The sequence below is a fragment of the Phaethon aethereus genome (assembly GCF_964289735.1).
Source record: "Phaethon aethereus genome assembly, chromosome: 2".
Classification (NCBI taxonomy): domain Eukaryota; kingdom Metazoa; phylum Chordata; class Aves; order Phaethontiformes; family Phaethontidae; genus Phaethon; species Phaethon aethereus.
In genome coordinates, this window is record NC_138582.1 from 83879848 (window position 1) to 83899417 (window position 19570).

Consider the following 19570-nt stretch of genomic DNA (forward strand, 5'->3'; position numbering starts at 1 on the left):
ATTTAAGAAAAATTTATGAGATGCTGGGAGTGTTGACATATCTAATAAAATAATGAAACCTTCACCTTTAGCTTAAAGTGTAAGTATGCCCTACAGATGATTCTCAGAACAAGAGAGTGAAAGTTGACTTAAATGAAACAGCAGTCATACACAAATCACTTGGCTTCTCTTAGAAGGCCTTCTTATAGAAAAGGGGTAAGATTATAAAACCAACTTTTTTCATTCAAGTATTTTGTAGGAAATGACATGCAAAACTTCTGGCATGCAAAACATCAAATTCTTCTGTTTTGTTCTACTTAAAATTAATTTGTTATACACAATGAGAATGTGTATTCACAATGGTCTAAATGCGGTTTAGACACATCTTAATGAGGTCTATCGTACTCGGTGTTATATTTATCATGTTGCCTTTACCTTTTTAAAACAACTAGTTCGAGCTGTTACTGAAGATTTCTTGGAATAAAAATAAACCAGGTGTGCTGGTTTTGGCTGGGATAGAGTTAACTTTCTTCATTGTAGCTAGTGTGGGGCTGTGTTTTGTATTTGTGCTGAAAACTGTTGACAATGCAGGGATGTTTTTGTCATTGCTGAGCAGCGCTTGTGGAGTCAGGGCCTTTTCTGCTCCTCACAGCACCCCGCCAGTGAGGAGGCGGAGGGTGCACAAGAAGCTGGGAGGGGGCACAGCTGGGACAGCTGACCCCAACTGACCAAAGGGATATCCCATACCATATGATGTCATGCTCAGCATATAAAGCTGGGGGAAGATGGAAGGAGGTGTGTTCAGAGTGATGGTGTCTGTCTTCCCGAGTAACCGTCACACGTGCTGGAGCCCTGCTTCCCTGGAGATGGCTGAACACCTGCCTGCCGAAGGGAAGAGGTGAATGAATTCCTTGTTTTGCTTTGCTTGCATGTGCAGCTTTTTGTTTTACCTATTAAACTGTCTTTGTCTCAACCCACAAGTTTTGTCACTTCTACTCTTCCGGTTCTCTTCCCCCATCTCACCGTGGGGGGAGCGAGCGAGCAAGTAGCTGTGTGGGGCTTAGTTGCCAGCTGGAGTTAAACCATGACGCCCATTCGTTACAAAACTTTGTTTCTTGTTTTGTGCCCTGTGTTCTCTCTAGTTTTGTATTTTTGAGTTTTTAATTTTGAAATCCTAATAGCATAGCAATGTATGTAAAACAAATAATTACCGGCTTGCTGCTTGCATGTGGAGAGCAAAAAACTTTCTCTGAATTACTGTTATCCAACTAATGCTGAAGGAGAAATAAAAATAAATTAGCTTTTGCAACTTGCTGAGCTCTGATAGAAAAGTTGTAGTTATGATCTAAATAACTGCAATTATTTAAATCTTGATGCTTGCTAATTGTCACATATTCTTGAGATTGAAATTAATCAACACCTCTTTGAAAAAGACATCTTTGTTTTACATTTAGAGCAGTGGCTCTGAATGTATGACAAATACCTCTAAAGCAGAGGCTTTTTAAGGGCTGAATTTGCATTCATTAGGTATGTAAACAATTCACATAACTGGCTTGTATGTCAAACTGAGAGATGCAGGACTGAGCACAAAGTACGTGTATGCCTTAAGTCGCATATTGTTCCTGTGGAAGTTGAGTAACAAACAGTAGAAAAACTGATGTTGCTTTATATTTTCTGTCCATATTTGGAGATAAGCAATGAGTCTGTACTGTGGTGTGCAGTATATTGATTTAACTTAAATTTTCAGTATAAAATTGACAGCTGATGGTTTTTCATCTAGAGTTATACAATGGATAAATAGTGCTTTTCCGTTGGGTCCCATCCCCGTATTCTGCTGAATAAACTGAAAGAGTCAATACATCAAATGAAGTGGAAGCAAGGGATGGAAGAGGAATGGAGGTCAAATCAATTCTGTCCCCCACCCTGATCTTCATGAATCTTACATGTGTATAAATTTATAATAGCTGCTGTACTTAAAGATCAACAAACTAAAGGAAGCAGATGCTTTACTCGACACCTGGCGTACTTTGTTAGGTACAGGCCAGAGTTTTAATAGTGTAATATGTGAGTTCCTAGGCGTTAGTAGGGGTGAAGAAAGTAGTTGTAGTTAGTAAGATTTTTGGGGGCGCGCACGCACACGCACATACACACAAAAACCAACCTTCATCCACTTTAGGCCCATCCTTTATCCCTACTTTAACATTATTGTTTCATCTAACTTCTGCCCTTTATACTTTTGGGGGAAGGAGCTGTGTGTTCTTCTGAACCATTTTAGCATACTTTCAGATATTAAATGGAAATGTCCTGCTTTCTATCTTAGTGCTTTCACTTGGCCTGACTGCTTTTTAGAAAGCATTTAAGTATGTATTTTTCACTAAAAATTGTGGTCTACGCAAAGCTTTTGTTTTGCTTTTCTTCAGTCTCCTAGTCAGAAAGATGTTATAAAGTTGATGGATCTTTGTCCTCCAACTTCATTTCTGTTGGTGGAAGTGTACAGCAGATGTTCTTCATGTGAAGGAAAGCAGAAGTCCAGGTGATCTTACTGGACTGGGCGGAGGGGAACAGAATGGCATTGTACCTTGTGGGAACAGTTGGCTGTGGGTAGGAGATGTGCTGAACTGGCACTGCAGCAGGCAAGGTTGCAAAGCTTGGGCTGGGTGCAGCTGTGAGAACCTTGGGCTGGAACCAGCCTGATGGTGATGGCGTGGCTGCCCCCAGGAGGGAGGTGTGTTTGGTTCAAGGCTGTAACTTTATTCAGATAGCTGACTCAAAGCTTGACCAAATCTTGCCCGAGTTCATTTTTGTGTGATAGCAACAGCCCTATCATCAAAGGAGGAGAGTGAAGAGCAGGGTGGGAATTTGTCTCTCACCAGAACAGCAGACATGGTCACATATCCCATTTTAGGTGTTAAGGGAAGTGGGGAGAGGGAGCTCTTGCATTGGGTGTTGAGTGCAGAGCTCAGCTCGTGATCTCATGTCCCTAATATTTAATAGTGTTGGTTGTGCAGCCCTTGCATCTTGTTGTCTTCTCGACATAATTGCCATTTGTTCCCCCAGTATGCTAGCTGGCAGGATAGGACCAAGAATGTTTGAAGATGGCCAAATGTACTTTATGAATGCTCCCTTTTTTGGTAACGGTGGAAGATGACAGGCAGCATGTTCTGGAGGCTTGCTGCTAGATGAATAATTGTCCTATGACACCGACTAACGTGCTTCAAGCCAGGCGGATTCAAAGAATATTTCCATTTACAAATTTGTTGAGGAGGAGAACCTCAACCTCTGAGAAATGGAAACAAAATGTTATTAATTCTACAGAGTTAAAGGTGAAATAAGGAAGGCTTAGCATGGTAGAGGCCTCTCAAGAAAGGTGATTCTCTAGTCCCGTTTCCCCAGAGCATTCGTTTTCTGCATGGGTGCTGATAAGTTGTTCTTATTTCTGTTCACAACTTCAAGTCGGTGGGATGCCGAAAAAACACCCCAAGATGTATTGAGCCATTGAAGAACTAGTCAGTACTGACTAAAAATTGTCTTATCAGGGCTGTCGGATGAGTACTGTGGCATGCTGAGGAAAGAGTGACGCAATGAATGGGATTGCCAGCTGTCTCCTCCAGGGGATTGTTTCCTCAGTTTTCCTCTTTTTGGAGTTGTGGGGTTTGGGGTTGTTTCTTTAGACACTTGTCCACCAGGTCTTTGACATGATATATTTCCTTTGGGCTATTGCGGCAGACAGCTGCTGCAGGGACTCCAGCAGGTAGCCTCTGCACTTGCTCTTCAGTGTCAAGCTTTCAGTCTGACAAAAAAAAAAAAAAATCTTTTTTTTTTGATTGGAAAAAAACCCCAAACCCCTTAGTTTATAGAGATTATGTTATTATGTAGGCTGAATGTGGTAGGCACTTTTTAAAAATTTTCTCTCTCACTTTTCTAGAATCAGATAATTCCATGAGTATTTGTGGCTTGCTGGGACAGAAGAAAATTTAGACACTGTCCTTTTTAGATCTGTTGTGCAGCCACCCACGTTTTATTTAAGCAAAAAAAAAAAAAAAGAAAAAAAGAAAAAGAAAAGCTGCTACAATAATTATGAAACTAGTATCATCCTTCTCAAACCGTTTTGTGTTTCACAGGACATTCACTGGAAACGTTCACTTCTAGTCTATAGCTGACGCTGGTGCTTGGTGACTTTTGGAGCTTGGGTGGCTTTGCAGGGGAGCCCAGGACTGCATGGTTACCTGGAGCTTCAGGGCCCCAGTGTGTTTGCTGAGAGGTGTCACTGGAGGTGAGGGGAGAGCACGGAGGGACAGCCCGGGCTTACCCATGCCAGGACTGTTTGCTTCCCAGCCAGTGGCACTTGGAGATTTTCCTTTCCAAGCCACAGAGAAGGGACCTGCTGGCTTGTCACTTCTCGTTGCTACTGCAGCAAAGGCAACAGGCATTTATGATACATAAATGAATATTTATAAATGAGTTAAGAGTACCGAGGGAGCTGGCGAAGGAGCTTGCCAAGCCACTCTCCATCATCTATCAACAGTCCTGTTAACAGGGGAGATCCCAGAAGACTGGAGGCTTGCCACCCATCTACAAGAAGGGCCAGAAGGAGGATCCCGGGAACTACAGGCCTATCAGCCTGACCTTGGTACCAAGGAAGATCATGGAGTGGTTCATTTATAGAGGGTGCTCACAGGGCATGTGCAGGACAAGCAAGGGATCAGGCCCAGCCAGCACAGGTTCATGAAAGGCAAGTCCTGCTTGACCAACCTGATCTCCTTCTATGACCAGGTCACCCAACTAGTGGATGACAGAAGGGCTGTGGATGTTGTCTACCTGGACTTTAGTAAAGCCTTTGACAGTGTCTCCCACAGCATTCTCCTGGAGAAACTGCCTGCTCATGGCTTAGACAAGTGTACTCTTCACTGGGTAAAAAAACTGGCTGGATGGCCGAGCCCAGAGAGTTGTGGTGAATGGAGCTAAATGCAGTTGGTGGCCAGTCATAAGCGGTGTTCCTCAGGGCTTGGTTTTGGGGCTGGTCTTGTTCAATATCTTTATTGATGATCTGGGTGAGGGGATCGAGTTCTCCTTCAGTAAGTTTGCAGATGACACCAAGTTGGGTGGGAGTGTTGATCTGCTGGAGGGTAGGAGGGCTCTGCAGAGGGATCTGGACAGGCTGGATCGATGGGCCAATGTCAACTGTATGAGGTTTCATAAGGCCAAGTGCCAGGTCCTGCACTTGGGTCACAACAACCCCATGCAACACTACAGGCTTGGGGAGGAGTGGCTGGAGAGCTTCTCAGCAGAAAAGGACCTGGGGGTGCTGGTTGACAGGCAGCTGACCATGAGCTGGCAGTGTGCCCAGGTGGCCAACAGCGTCCTGGCCTGTACCAGAAATAGTGTGGCCAGCAGGAGTAGGGAAGTGGTTGTGCCTGTGTACTCGGCACTGGTGAGGCCACACCTTGAATCCTGTGTTCAGTTTTGGGCCCCTCACTACAAGGACATTGAATTGCTGGAGCGTGTCCAGAGGAGGGCCATGAAGCTGGTGAGGGGTCTGGAGAACAAGTCTTATGAGGAGTGGCTGAGGGAACTGGTGGTGTTTAGCCTGGAGAAGAAGAGGCTGAGGGGAGACCTCATCGCTCTCTACAACTACCTGAAAGGGGGTTGTGGTGAGGTGACTGTCAGTCTCTTCTCTCAAGTAACTAACGATAGAACAAGAGGAAATGGCCTCAAGTTGCATCAGGGGGAGGTTTAGACTGAATATTAGGAAAAATTTCTTTACTGAGAGAATGGTCAAGCATTGGAACAGGCTGCCCAAGGAGGTGGTGGAGTCGCCATCATTGGAAGTATTCAAAAAACGTGTGGACATGGCACTTCAGGATATGGTTTAGTGGACATGGTGGTGTTGGGTTGATGGCTGGACTTGATGATCTTAAAGGTCTTTTCCAACCTTAATGATTCTGTGATAAATACCAATTGCACTTAGTGAATGTAATATAACAAAAATGCTCTTCCCTTTAATCTAGTGATCGCAGAAGAACATGATTTAGCAACATCAGCTTAACTTTATAGTCTTGTGTGAAGGGTTATATTAGTTAAAATTAATAGTGTATAGGTAGATGAAAGAGATTTTGAATATGTGTGGCACACTGTGAAATGAAGTGGCAAGAGACTTTGATATTTGGGTTTTTTTGTCTTGTTGAACATCAAATAGTTAATCCATTTATATTTTAAATAAGAATCTGCTTGTAGTGGTTGAAATTTGTACCAAGTATTCTCTTTGATTTCCCAAGTGTCTGGTTTTGTTTATGTATTCATCCAAGCCTTCAGGTGATGTATTGACGCATTTGAGTCTTACAGAAATTATTCTGGCTGTGAAGAATTAGAGGCTTAGCTGAGACATGCTGTGTGTACCCTGAGCAGTGTTTCTAGGATCGTGTACTCTCTTTACACAAACACAAGGCCATAGAGGGTCAAGAATAATGTATGTTGAGAAACAGTGATGTTGGATTCTTAGATTGTCCAAGAGCAAATCAAATAACTTTTAAAACATATAAATCTGCTTGTTTCCAAACACATTTGCAGGTGACAGAGCATATTCTATCTTTACTGTCCTTATTATAGAGGGCAAAAAAACAGTTTCAGCTATAGATGTTTTATAAAGATGTAAAGTGCTTAGAAAAACAGAATAAACATGATAATAATCTTCTATTACTGCCTATAGAGTTGTTCCTGAATTGCTGAGATGACAAAAATTATTTCTAGCTGAGAGGAATGTATTTAGTGTAAAACACTGCATCCATAGACATACGGATGTGACTATAACGAGCTATATCTTTAGAGGTGGAGCACTTGCTGGACTGCTTCTCTCTTCATGTTTCTGAATGTTTTCTGCATCATTATTTTTTTTTGTATGAAAGGTTAAGAGAAATAATAAATTATGTTGAGCAAGGAGGATGTACAGTATGGGCCATAAACCTGCAAACTGCAGCTGTTTCACGCAAACGCTTTCTGGAGCCCCTTTCTTTGACTGGATTTTTTTAATGTAAGCACAGTGTAACATTTTGGCCTTCTTTTAAAGCAGAAGATCTGGATGTTTTGCTCGGAGTAGTTCTGCAGAGCTGAATGTAAGCACTTGGGTGAGAGCCTACTGCTTGCCACTTCTAGGCAGTTTCATCTCTTGCTGCCAAAGCTTCGCTCCTCTGCCAGGGTATAACAAGCTGCAATCGAGAGGATGCACTTGCATTTTGGAGGACTGTGTTCCTTCCAGCAAGCCAGCAGGCAGGAGTTAACAGCAGTTTCTGTTTTCTCACCTGAGTGTGTCTTTTGAATTTATATTGTTGAGGGGGGCAGAAGAACCAATAACAAAATTTCTTCTCTGGGGCCATCATTGAGCTGCTTGGCTGATAGGGTTGAAAAGAAAGAGGAAAGGGGATTTTTACAACTAAAACAACAACAAAACCCCCAAATTCAGGGAGTTAACAGTTTATTTCCCTTGCATTAAATAACACTCACATAGTGGCAGGCCATGCTGTTTCCTGCTGTGTCTCTCAGACTCGTGTTTTCCATCCAGGCCACCTCAGATTGTCTCCAGAAAACACCCAGCTGGAGCATCACTGGCCTCCTGCACTCCTGCAGGTAGTACCACAGGGGGCTGGCACACGATGCTTACGTACTAGCTTTTAGTATCTGATGTTAATGTTACTTTTAGAGCATCAAGTGCTTCCATGGTGTTTGCTTCATTTACTGATGAGACCTCTGTAGAGTGCTCTCCTTACTCAGACGTGCTGGGTTTTATTTCATCAAACCATGCTACAAACAAAAAACCTCTTTTAATTAACCCAAATAACTGAGGGCCTTTTTAAAGGTAGTAGGTGATTGGAAATATTATTAAAAAAAAAAAAGTTAAGTTGGAGCAGTTCTTAGGGCTGTTTAAAGCAAATCTGTGATGGCTTCTGCAATCATTTGGTTTGCAAGACACCCAGATGAAAGGTCCAGGTGCTGTTACATCCCTCATCACCCCACCCTGTGCATGCACCATTCTGACACATCTGCCCTCGCAGGGAGAAGATGGAAAATGGCAACAGAGGTCTATGCTCGTGGAAAGTTCAAAGGAACTGATGGTGTGAAACTTCCTTTCCTGTCGCACTGCAGGGGCTATGTTGTCATCAGTGGGGCTTGCCACCAAAACACCTGGTTCTTCAAAGAAATGCTGCTCTGGATGATGTGTGACTTAAGTACCGGTTGGTGGTAGGTGGGCTCGGCACAGAGCTGTAGGTTTGGCTGTAGCTTTGGGAGCACTGGCTCCAGCTGCTGGGAAAATGCTCCTGTGCTGATGAGACACAGGAAGATGCTGCACCTTTTAGGTCACCTAGAGGAAGGAGGCTCATTTTTCCACAGCTACAGAACAGCATGTATAGAGTGTTAATGCTTGACTTTCTTCTTGGTAGTATCTTCCTCAGCAGCCGCTCCTCAGCTTTGTTTTTCCTCCCTGCAGGTGTTTCGACCGTGTCGCAGAGACTGGGAGAGCGTTTGTTGTAGTCACCTGACATCTTGCTCAGGAGTGCCGTCACAGACAAGCCCAGCTGAAGTATGACAGCAAGGCTTTTGCTCTCTTTGTGCCGTACCTCTGTTAGTTCCAGGATTTTTTTTTTTTTTGCCTGTCTGTGGTAACAAGCCCTTTTCTCTTCCTGCTGGTAACAAGCACATCTTCCTCCACCAGTGCATATGCTGTGGAGCTCCCGCAGAGCCGTGTCCTCCCACACCTTCCTCCTGCCTTTATCGCTGATTATTAGGCACAAAAGCAAAGGTCATGCGGTACCCTCTGCGGGTGGAAGGCTTTCCGTCTGTGGTTGAGGACTCTCTCATCTGAGATCTGCCATTTGGGGAAATAAACTGGCTTATATTTCAGTGTCCCTCATCGAGGGAAGAGCTAATTGTCCTCGTTACTGATGGAGGAACAGTCGGAGGAAGGGAGGGAAAGGAGACTTTCAAGACTGCAAGCAAAAAAGATGAATAAATAATGCTATTTGCCACCATGTTGAATGTTTTACCTTTTACCTGCTTACAATCTGGTCCTTTCTTGCTTAGGGAGAGAGAAATAAAGCCTATGTTGTCCCTTGAAAGAAGAAGCTTAGTTTGAGAAGTCAAACTCACCACATTTGACCCTGTTTATGCTTTTTGGCCTCGCTCAATCCGCTCAAAATGAAGCGGTGTGGCAGTGCTCCTCACACCTGTTTTGAAACAGGCTCTGGCCTTCTGAGCCCCGGGGATGTTGGCTCACTTGCCCCCGCCCTCAGGAGCGGGCGCAGGGGCCAGCAGGCACAAAGGCAGTATCGTTTTCTGAGTCCTATCAGAGCCTTTTTTTTTTTTTTAAATTTTATTTTTTTTTAATCATGGCCTCTTGCCAGGCCAGCGCTCTCGGCAGGGAGAGCCGGACAAGGTCAGGCCGTGGTCTTTGCCGGCGGCCCTGGGAAGGCAGCGGCGGGTGCCAGCGGCTACCCAGCGCACGCCTGTGAGCGGCTCGGGGCGGTGCCGCCTGCTGAGGCAGTGCCCTAACTCGGCGTTCCTGGCCTCGGGCCGGAACATGGCCGGGCACGAGCTGATCCCTTCTCTAGCCATGGGGACAGCAGCCAGTGGCTGGAGTGCGGGAAGGAGGAGTGAGCCATGGCAAGAGCCGTGGCCCGTTCCGGGGTCTCCCAGGGCCCTCTGTGCCGCCTCACAGCGAGGGCCGGCGGAAACAACGAAGTCGGCCCCGCCGTAGGGAAGATGGGGTGCACCCCACGGAGGCCGGGGAACCGCTGAGCCCTGCACTACAGGGGGGATGTGGCCCCAGATGCCAGGGGCTGCGAGGGTGGTTGGGGAGCCCCAGGGAGACAAGACGAGACAGGCGGGAACTGAAGGGCTGACAAGGCGTGAGGGACCCTAAGGCAGGACAGGCTGTAGGGATGTAGGATGCTGGAGACCACGTGTTGCCTAAAATTGAAAACAGTATTTGAGGTGATCATTCTGTGGGCTGGAGAAGCGAGGCTTCTCTCCGAGAGCGTTGCCTGAATCTGCTGTGGGCTGGTGTGAGGAGAGCTGAGGCAGCAGAGTCCTGGGGGCTCGGCTGCAGGTGTGAGCAAAGGCCTACCCTCGTACCTCTGCACAACCTTTTTAAGAACAGTGGCCGCTTAAGTGTCTTATCAGGAGAGACATTTAAGGCTGTAGTCCCACAGTCAGCCTTCTCGCCGGCTCTGGGTGGCTCAGATTCAGTCATTCGGCGGTGCCCCAGGGACACGTTGTTCAAAATGAAACGCTAAACATTTTTGGTTAAGGAATGTTTTCACAGCTTTGTAAGAACAGCTTTGGTGGCTTGCCAGATGGATGGATGAAGCATCTTCTCATGACATCTGACTTTGCCCTGGCCTGATGAGAATAATGCTCTCTTTTTAAGTACTAAATGTCTATTTAACAGGAATGATAAAAGTTTCAGATTTGGTGTGGAAGAAGTATTCTGACCATGGTATTTCCATACCAACACCACTTGGAGGCTTTGTAGAAATAAAGGGCTTGCCTTGCATCATTTTACAGATACCCTTGGATTTCATTAACTTCAAGTTAAGACCTTGCAGTTGGCAGCATCATGCTCATAGTTCAAAACCAATTTGCACGCTGGATGAATTTCTCACCAGGTGGTGTATTTTGCTTGTTCCAAATGAGAAGAGCACTTTAGACCATGTCAGATTATCAGAATCGATAAAACAGAAGCAATCAGAATCATGAATCATATGCAAACTGTTAGAACTTTACTTAAAGTAATTAGAATATGAAAGCTATTGGACAATATTGGAGCACAGATCCCCCCACCAAGAAAGCATAGATCATTCTTTTTAACAATGCAAAAAGATACATCTCTGTTAAATACATAAACAACACTCAATGCAACACATACTTTCATACTTTTGACCTTAGCAGTCATTTAAAAATGTACAAAGTTTTTACCTTCATTGGTTTCTTTAGAGTTTGGAGAAAACCCACATGTTTAAAGCGAAGCAAAATTGTTATTAAAAAACCCAAACTGGTAGCTTTAGCACGTATACAAATTCCAGAAAGCAATGTTTATTTTGAGAGAAATTGACTGGAATTCTACAAGTATGACAGAAAATGATGCATGAGGTAACATTTCATTTAAAATCTAGGATCCCTGTACTGTAGTCCTAAAAGGTGCTCTGGCTTGACACCTACAGTCCTTGCAAAATTGACTTATTTAATAGTTGAGAATGGTTATTAGGCACTCTGCTTTGCATAAGGACAACTTTATCCTGAAAGAAAGAATCTGAATCCGATACTGAAAGATATTCTGAAAGAAATTAAAAACGAGCGATACCTCTCAGGTGAAATATGCATTGCCCAGTTCTCAGATTTGCCTTGAAATTATATAAATGAACTGAAAAAATGAGTCTTTTTCTCTACAGAAAGGTGTTTAGAGAATTGACCCTAATCCCAAGGTGAACTCAGCATTCCCTAAAGGGTGACCAACTACTGCTCTTGCCTCTTTCAGTGTTGTAAGCCTGCTGAGGACAGAACAAGACATTGTCCTGCAGAATACTCCATAGTCAGAGGGTCAGGCGGGGAAGAGATGAGGGCCCCCAGGCATCGCCCCCATCCCTTTCCTGAGCAAGAGTCTTCAGACCTTGTGCTGCCCTTTTTTAGGATGCTGCTTTCAGACACTACTCCCTGCTCCCAATTTTAAAGGTATTCCCACAAAACTAAAAACAAGTCAATTTTAGAGAACCCAAAGGCACAATAATAACACGCAAATATAAATTCAGTATTTATAGGCATTTCCGTGGCGCTGTTCCCTGTAGCATCCAAGCATCTTTCACCAGCATTAGTGAATTTTATCCTTATAGCACCTCTCTGAGACAGGAGAACCTGCTGTCCTTGTAGTATTACTCTACAAATGGTGCAGTCGGAGCTCACACAATGTGGTCAAAGCTGTCGTGAACCTCTGTTCAGAAACTGCATGTCCTTTGAGAGACTTTCTGGGGGTTACTTCTACAGAATTTGGCTTTTCTCCATGATGATTTCCTGCTTTGAAGACAAAATAGTCTTTTTTGCTCAACCTTTGTAGTTTCTTTCTAGACTGACCGCGTGGCCGGCCCTGCCTAAGTATGCAGAGATGCAGAGAGGAGGAGGTGTGAAGCTTGCTTCTTTCTCCATTGCAAAAGGCGTGGCCAAGTTTGCTGTCTTTTGCACGCCTAGCTCTATAAAGTTTGGTTTTATCTAGTGTCTAGTAACACTGCCTGATAACCTTTAAAGGTCAGTGAGCCTTTCACTAAAGATGATAAAGGAAGGGGTCATGGTTCTCTCTGCCCACCAGTATGGTCCTTGCAGGGTAACGCGGTGTGGGGTGCTTGCAAAAGACACTTCAACTCATTCATTTGCGGCCATCTCTCCCTGTCTCTCCACACTCACTTGCTCGTGTGTGCTCATCCTCAGGCACGCCCAGAAGCTTCTGTCTGATCTAGATGAAGCAAGGCTTTCTCAAAGCTTAGGAATGCTCTAGGTTGTGCTGCCCAAGCACCACTGAACACATTTCAGCCATGCCACCACACACAGGCGAATGCTTGGTCTCCAGTTTGGATTTCTGTGGCCTGTGGTAGTTAACATGCTCTGGCCATCGTGGCAGAACAAATAATACAAGCAGCACAGGGGGCTCTGAAACTCCCAACTTCAAGCCCACCAGCAACAGGCAATGTCTATGTCTTCCTCCTCCTCCGAACAGCCAGCTTTGGGGAGGATCACCGCCGCCAGCTCACACCCAGCGGTGGGCTGACAAGCCATCAAACCGCATCTTTCTAAAGGAGCCCTGTGCTTCCCGCCTCGAGCCATCCTGCCTCTCAGCAGACGAGCTCTGGGGTCCTCCAGCCATGCCTGTGTCTCTTACCACAAGTCCTCCACAGGCTCCTGCCTTCAAGAAGCAAAGGCAGAGGCAGCAACACCAAAAGCTGGTCTAAAATACCGGAGCAGTGAGCGCGATGTTCTGAAAGATCAAAGTCTGACATGATCTAAGCTCGACTGCCTTTATGACGGTGGTGGAGGTTTCTGCCCAGTTTAAAACACAGGTTGAATTTCGCATCTTGTGCGTTTGCTTTTTAAAAATATACACGATATAGCAGGGTGATTTTTATTAAACTTAAAGTAAATGAAGTGCACTTTGAACTACGTTATTTAAAGAGGGATTAGATTTATTTTAAAGAGCTTGCTGATGGTAATAAGTAAGGGTATGTCAACTACAAAAAAATGTATATGTACCTTCAACTTTTTTGGAGGTTTTGCTTTTGCAATTTTGTGGCACTTGCAAACTCTGCAGATAAAATCAGTTGATCTAAGTATCCCGTAAACTGGATTGCCTGTAGTAAACTTATTGCCTGTAGCCTTCCAATTGCTTCATTATAGCTTATGAAGGGTTTTTTGTTTATCGTAACAGGACACAAAAGCAGGGTTACACTAGTGCTGCTTTGGAGAGCAAATAACAAAGTTGAGCAATGCATGTTAGTTCCAGGCTCTGCTGTTTTCTGCATGTGTACATACACTTTACTTTCCACCCAGGGAGTATTCTCATTAAAAGTTAGTGCAATTAAAATTATTTTGTCCATTCTGCAATTTTTTCTTTTGCTTTTCTATTGCGTTTTTGCTGAATTATGGATAAAGCTGTTGTTCCAGTTTTAAAATACAACCTTTCCTAAGTGGGGATTTATATGGCTCTCATTTGTAGATAGGCCAAGCTGTTTTAATACATAAATGTAAGTAAGTATTTACTTTGCATTACCTTGATTACAAAGGGGAGTTATCAGAAAGGGTAGCGGTTTTTTAAATGCTGAACAATGCACATGAAGAGAGATGGGAGGAAGCAGGTAACAGATGCAACGGCTTGCTCGTTTCAGGCATTTTTGCTCAGCGAGTTAATTGAAAAACTGCAGTACTGTACTCAAACATTTCTTCTGCAGGTACAATAGCTTATTTTTGCTTTGCCCTTCTTGTGGGCTCCCAGAGGGAGGGTACTTTAAAGCTGGCTTTGCAATATGGAAGTTTTGCCATCAGCAAAAGACTGTGCAGCTCAGGTTTTTGCTCAGATATCTGCATTTGTAGAGCCCTAGCAGGCACTGTCTCTCAACCCTGAACTGAAAGCCTAAAAAAGGCAAGCAACCTCAAGTCCCTTAAGATGAAGGGACTTCTCTAGGACTTCTTCCTGATCGAATCAGAGAAGAATTTAGGTCAGAAGGGGGCCGCAGGCAGTCATCGTGTCTAGCCACCCCCGCTCAAAGCAGGGCCACCTTAGACGTTGGATCAGGCTGCTCATGTCCAGCTGAATTTTAAACTCAACAGATTGTCCCTGTTAATCAGGCTCTCCGACTCATTAAGTTATACATTTAGTTGTCGAATATATGAAGTCTTGTGTTTCCCACTGCTTCAAAGTATTCTGTGCTGCTCTGGGGATGCAGGGCTAACTTTGCTGGAAAAGTTTGGGTTGTGGTCTTATGGATCATTAGAAAGTCACAAAGTGGTTGGAATTAAGTAATAAGCTTGAATTCATTCTTTTAATTCTTGATTTTAAAGACACCCCCCCATTCCTTCTATTTCTTGACTCTCCTTTTGAGCTTAGCAAATGAAAAGTAAAAAACAGTCCATCAAAGAAGAGTTTTGTTGTAAGCTACTTTTTTTAATCACGGCATTACTTGACATTCAGTCAGCATGACGATTACATTTTCCTTCTCAAAATGCCGACAGACAAAATAAGCCTAGCAGGAGCCTTCAGGAGAAAATAAGGAAATGTCTGAAGATGCTGAACTAGGAATGAGGTAAAACTAATAAATTGATTTGAGCAGTGACAAGGCTTGGTAATACTAAGGAAAACTTTCCCCTCAGGGTTGCAAAGACAAAAGAGCACCTAAAAATATACCACAAGTCTTCTGTATTACTGAAATTGAGTGGGTATCTTGACTATGAAATGCTGAGACTGAAGCTCACTCTCTCACCGTACAATTAACTGGTGTGAGCTGCAGCCAAAATGCCCTCCTGGCTTGAAGCTCTGTCTCTCTGCCCCCGTATTTTGCCTTTGGCCTTTTTGTTCAGAAGGTGCCAATTACTGAGAAGTCTGGCGACGGTTTTGCTGCGGAGTGCATCTACACGCCGACAGTTGAACTTGGCTCTCCAAAGCAAACCTACGCCGGCTGTCCGAACCTGAGTGGAGAGCCAGGGCTCTCCCCGCGCCCTCCCGCTGCCCGGCGGCGCTGCTGGGGGTCGGGACCACGCTTGGACCCAGTTTGCTGCGAAGCTGACAACCCTGCCTCGTCTCACGATGCTGTCGGGCTGCAACTGAACACAACGTGTTGCAGGGTACAGGAGAGATGGAGCTCCTCTTCCCGCCGGGGCTCTGCCTCGAGCCCCCACAGCCTGCGCCACACCCCCCCTCTGCGAGAGCCTGCTCCCTTCAGAAAACACGGTGTCCTGCACTTGAATTCTAGTAAAAAAGCAAACATGAACATTTTGTGGTTAAGCTGGTATTTGGGAGATGCCAATTTGATACCAACATTGTGATAACTTTGTCTTTTGTTTAAGTCATGTTTATGTGCCATTTCCCCAGCGCAGCCCTGCCAGGTACTCAGAAACAGCAGGCTACGTCCTGCCTCCTTGTAGTGCCTCCTCTCTGCACGCTACAAAACCCGCATGCTGGTTTATTGCTGCTTCAATACTCTTCCAAGGTGTTGCACACTCCTCTCAGATGGCTCCTCCATTCAGAAACCAAGGTACTTAGAAGTGATGCCTTACGGCCCCATTGCTCCTCACCCTTCCGTCCCTCCCCAGGGTGGCTGAAAGGGAAATGGCAGCAGCCACAGCTCTGGTGTTTTCTGCCCTCTGATTCACTCCTCTCCTCACGGATATACAAAACCCGCAAGCTTTTCAACATTCCTCTTTTCTCCCCCATTCCAGCTTACTGATCTAAATCATGCTTTAGCTTAAGGGCATGTGGTCTGCTGAAAGGGTGTTTTATTTACTCTTTTATGTAGCGTTAAATTGAAATTTTTTTTAAACAGCATAGTATTAGTCCCACATTAAGATCATGTTTAGGCTGGAATCCTTGTTCCAATGAACTACATACTGGCCGAAATAAAAATGTCAGCGCAACCCTCTCCTATACACACCCATAGACATATACATAGACATACGCATGGCTTTCCAGTACACTAAATGGCTGCTGCAACTATGCTCAGGTAACACCCAGCTGCACTCACAACCTGTGCCGACCACGCCACAACCACAAAATCTTGTCGAGCGGCGGAGCTGGTACTGCTGCCTCGCCACACCCTGCGCTGTCCTGCGTTTCGCCGAGGATGCCGGCGGCGCGGCCGGGATGCCGGAGCCGCAGGACGCCCCGTCCCCATCGCCACCGTGCAGCCCAAGGCAAAACTATGCCCGGCGACTGCCCGGGGCTGAAAGCGTCCTTTTCTCCTTTCTAAGCGCGAGGCGCCATCCCACAAAAGAAGGCGCTCTGCCCTTCAGAAGGTTTCTGTTCACACGTCGTGGCCTGCCCTGAATCGGCTGCATTCATCAGCTCGCCCTCCATCTCGGGCTGCTCCCTCTCTGGCTGCAGATTTGGCAAAGCACCGAGCAAGAGCCAGATATAAATCTCTCCCGCTCAAAGGAAATATTTAGCAGCGAAATGAGTAGGAAACAAAAGGCTTCTCTGTTACTCACCCAGTCCTCTCACTTGGGGTGGCTCTATCTAACCAAGCAGGCAACCGAGCGCTCCTGCCTGGCACGGCTGTGCCGGGGGGACGGGGAGCGGGGCTGCCCCATGCCTGGGAACCCACTGCTGCGCCCGAAGGGCCTCAGGCACCGGCTGGGAACCGCAGAGCCTTTTCCACCACGTCCACTGCTTGGTAAGCCTGAGACAGCTGCTTAGGGCAGTGAGGGGAAAAAAAAAACCCCAATGTTTCCTGTTAGGTCTGCAAAAGGAAAACTCAAGACAAGTTAACACAACTTTACGTACGTATTAAAAGCCGAGGAACGTTAATCCACAGCTTATCGGTGTTCTGCTCTTATGTCCTGCTGCGTGAGCTCTTCTCCCATAGTCTGAAATTTAAGATGTAAGATGCAAATCAACTTTGCTCCTCTTTTTATTGTAGCTTCGACTGTCTAATTCAGTAATTCTCAAGGAAGTTTGGAAAGGGCAAACCGCCACATGAACTCACTGAGGTGACTGCACTCTGGCTCTCCGAAGCAGAAACCTAACAGGTTCCTCTTGGAAAATATTTATCAGAGAGATAGATAGCAATTTCATAAGCAGTAACACAAAAGAGACAGCTAAGCCATCTTACTAGAACTCAGGAAAGTCCTTTTGGGAAGGAAGAGGTGCAGGACAGGGCGTGCACCAGCATCTGCCTGACAGAGACACTGGAACCAGTAACACTCTGACTGGGGCTTCAGCCACGGAGGACGGCTGCCCGCTCCCAGCATGCAACCCACCAGACCGGCTGCTTCACCAGCCCAGCCGAATTTGCCACCGACCGGGAGTCGGAGCAGTGAGGTTCCAAGTGGCCACCGAGGCTCCGGACAACGCCACCCAGAAGCAGAAGCAGAGGCTGGCGGGGACAGGGCGCTCCTCGGGCGGGCGCCTTCCCGCTGAGCACCCTGCCTGCCCACGCAGCAAGGACCCGCGCCGGCCCGGGGGGCTGGGGTGGCCTGCGATGCGATCGATGCGTGCCTCCTTCTGTCACTGCTCGAGTTCTCGCCCAAATGCCACCGCTCCTGCGCCCACTCGGTATCTTGCAAAGTAAAGGATTATTAAGTATTACCCACGCAGCTGAAAACTAATCTTTTACAATACTATTAGTTTAGTTCTGTATGACCAATAATTCAGTTTTTGATATTTGTTCATCTTCCATCTAAAGCAAAAGCTTCAGTGTTTCATTTAATTTGTTTTCAAATTTTCACTTTTTGGTGCAATTATTACTTTGAAACCTACTTGGTAATGCTCAAAATTCTTCAGAAATACTGCCGTTCGAATGTTAGTCGCGTACTGAAAGAGATATTACACAAAAATATTTTCTTGCTTTATCTCTACAGTTCCTGAAAAACTGCGTTTTGTGGACTCAGATACAAATGTACTGGAGAAACCAAAACTACATGAACAGAGAAGACCTCAAATGGCCACCGTGACCTGTAACAGTCTATATACACGTTATATACATATGACTGTTTGAGAGCCTGCGTTAATGAATATGTACAGTCTACATACTGCACGAAGTTCATTTGTCTGAGGGTTTTTTTAAAAATATCTTTTTTTTTTAAAACTACTGTCAGAAACGAGGAGAACAACCTTGTGGTGGCACAGAAAACGTGTGGTTACTGGATTTAGTCTTACCCTCCTAGTGCCACTGCTCATTAACCATGAACTGATGTAGCAAATCTGTCACTCAATAGTCTCTACATTTTTTCTTATTGCATTTGTACATGTAACAAATTGGTACAAATGTTTACAACAAAATGTGAAGTTCATTGATACAATGCCTGTCATGATGACCATAACTGGTTGCTAGCCAATTCTGTAGTTTTTTAGAGACATTTTTAGCTGAACTTGGAAAAATAGGAAATGTATTGTAGCTTAAAATAAATGTACATAATATACAATATATATATTTATACACATGTGTATGTCTACATACACATATATTGATATAACATTTTAAAGTAATGTTTCGTTTTGATCAGTTCTCTGAGTGCTGGGACTACCTGGCAAATAAATCTAGAAACGGAATTTGTCCACAATTAAATAATCATTTCCACAACTTAGAAAAATATACTTTTACTAAATAAGGTTTAAATTAACTGATTTATGGATATAGCATGTAGGATAACGGTTTCCAGACTCTGGCATGATGACATCTGAAAGAACCCAAGCTACTACAAACCGGTAACGAACGCTGCCCCGCAGCCAAACACAGAAGAGCACAGAAATACGAGCTGCTGCTGCAGCCATCACACCGGCGGCACCCAAACCCTCTCTGGTTCGGTCACCTCTTATATAGGGTCCACTTCCACCCGATACAAGTCGTCCACCCGACATCACACTCTTGTTATTTAAGGCCCACTTCAACCGCGACCGCACTGCGCCTGCCGCCTTCTCCAAGTACAGCACTCGTCGATTGATGTGAGCAGCTCCCCACTTCCACCCAACTCTTGCCTTGAGAGCTAACATACGGTCAAGGTCCCTAATTAATGACTTGGAGGACCATCAGTACTTGAGCTTCACCATACGGATTTTGATCTACTGCATAGGTAAATATATTATAGCAAAACATACGTGTGTGTGTGTGTGTATATTTTTATATATACCTCTCGAAGTATATATACATATACACACGTGTGTGTGAGTATGTGTATATCTCTATATAAAAAATTTCACGAAGCTATGTGTAGTAATGTGATATACCGTGGTATCCTGCATACATTATCTCATCTTTTTCAAATATATAGGCACCAGAAACAAGTATATAGAGCAAAGGAACCTTTAAAAATTAAAGTTAAATCAGTGGACAAGAACTTTGGTAAAGCTTGTCAA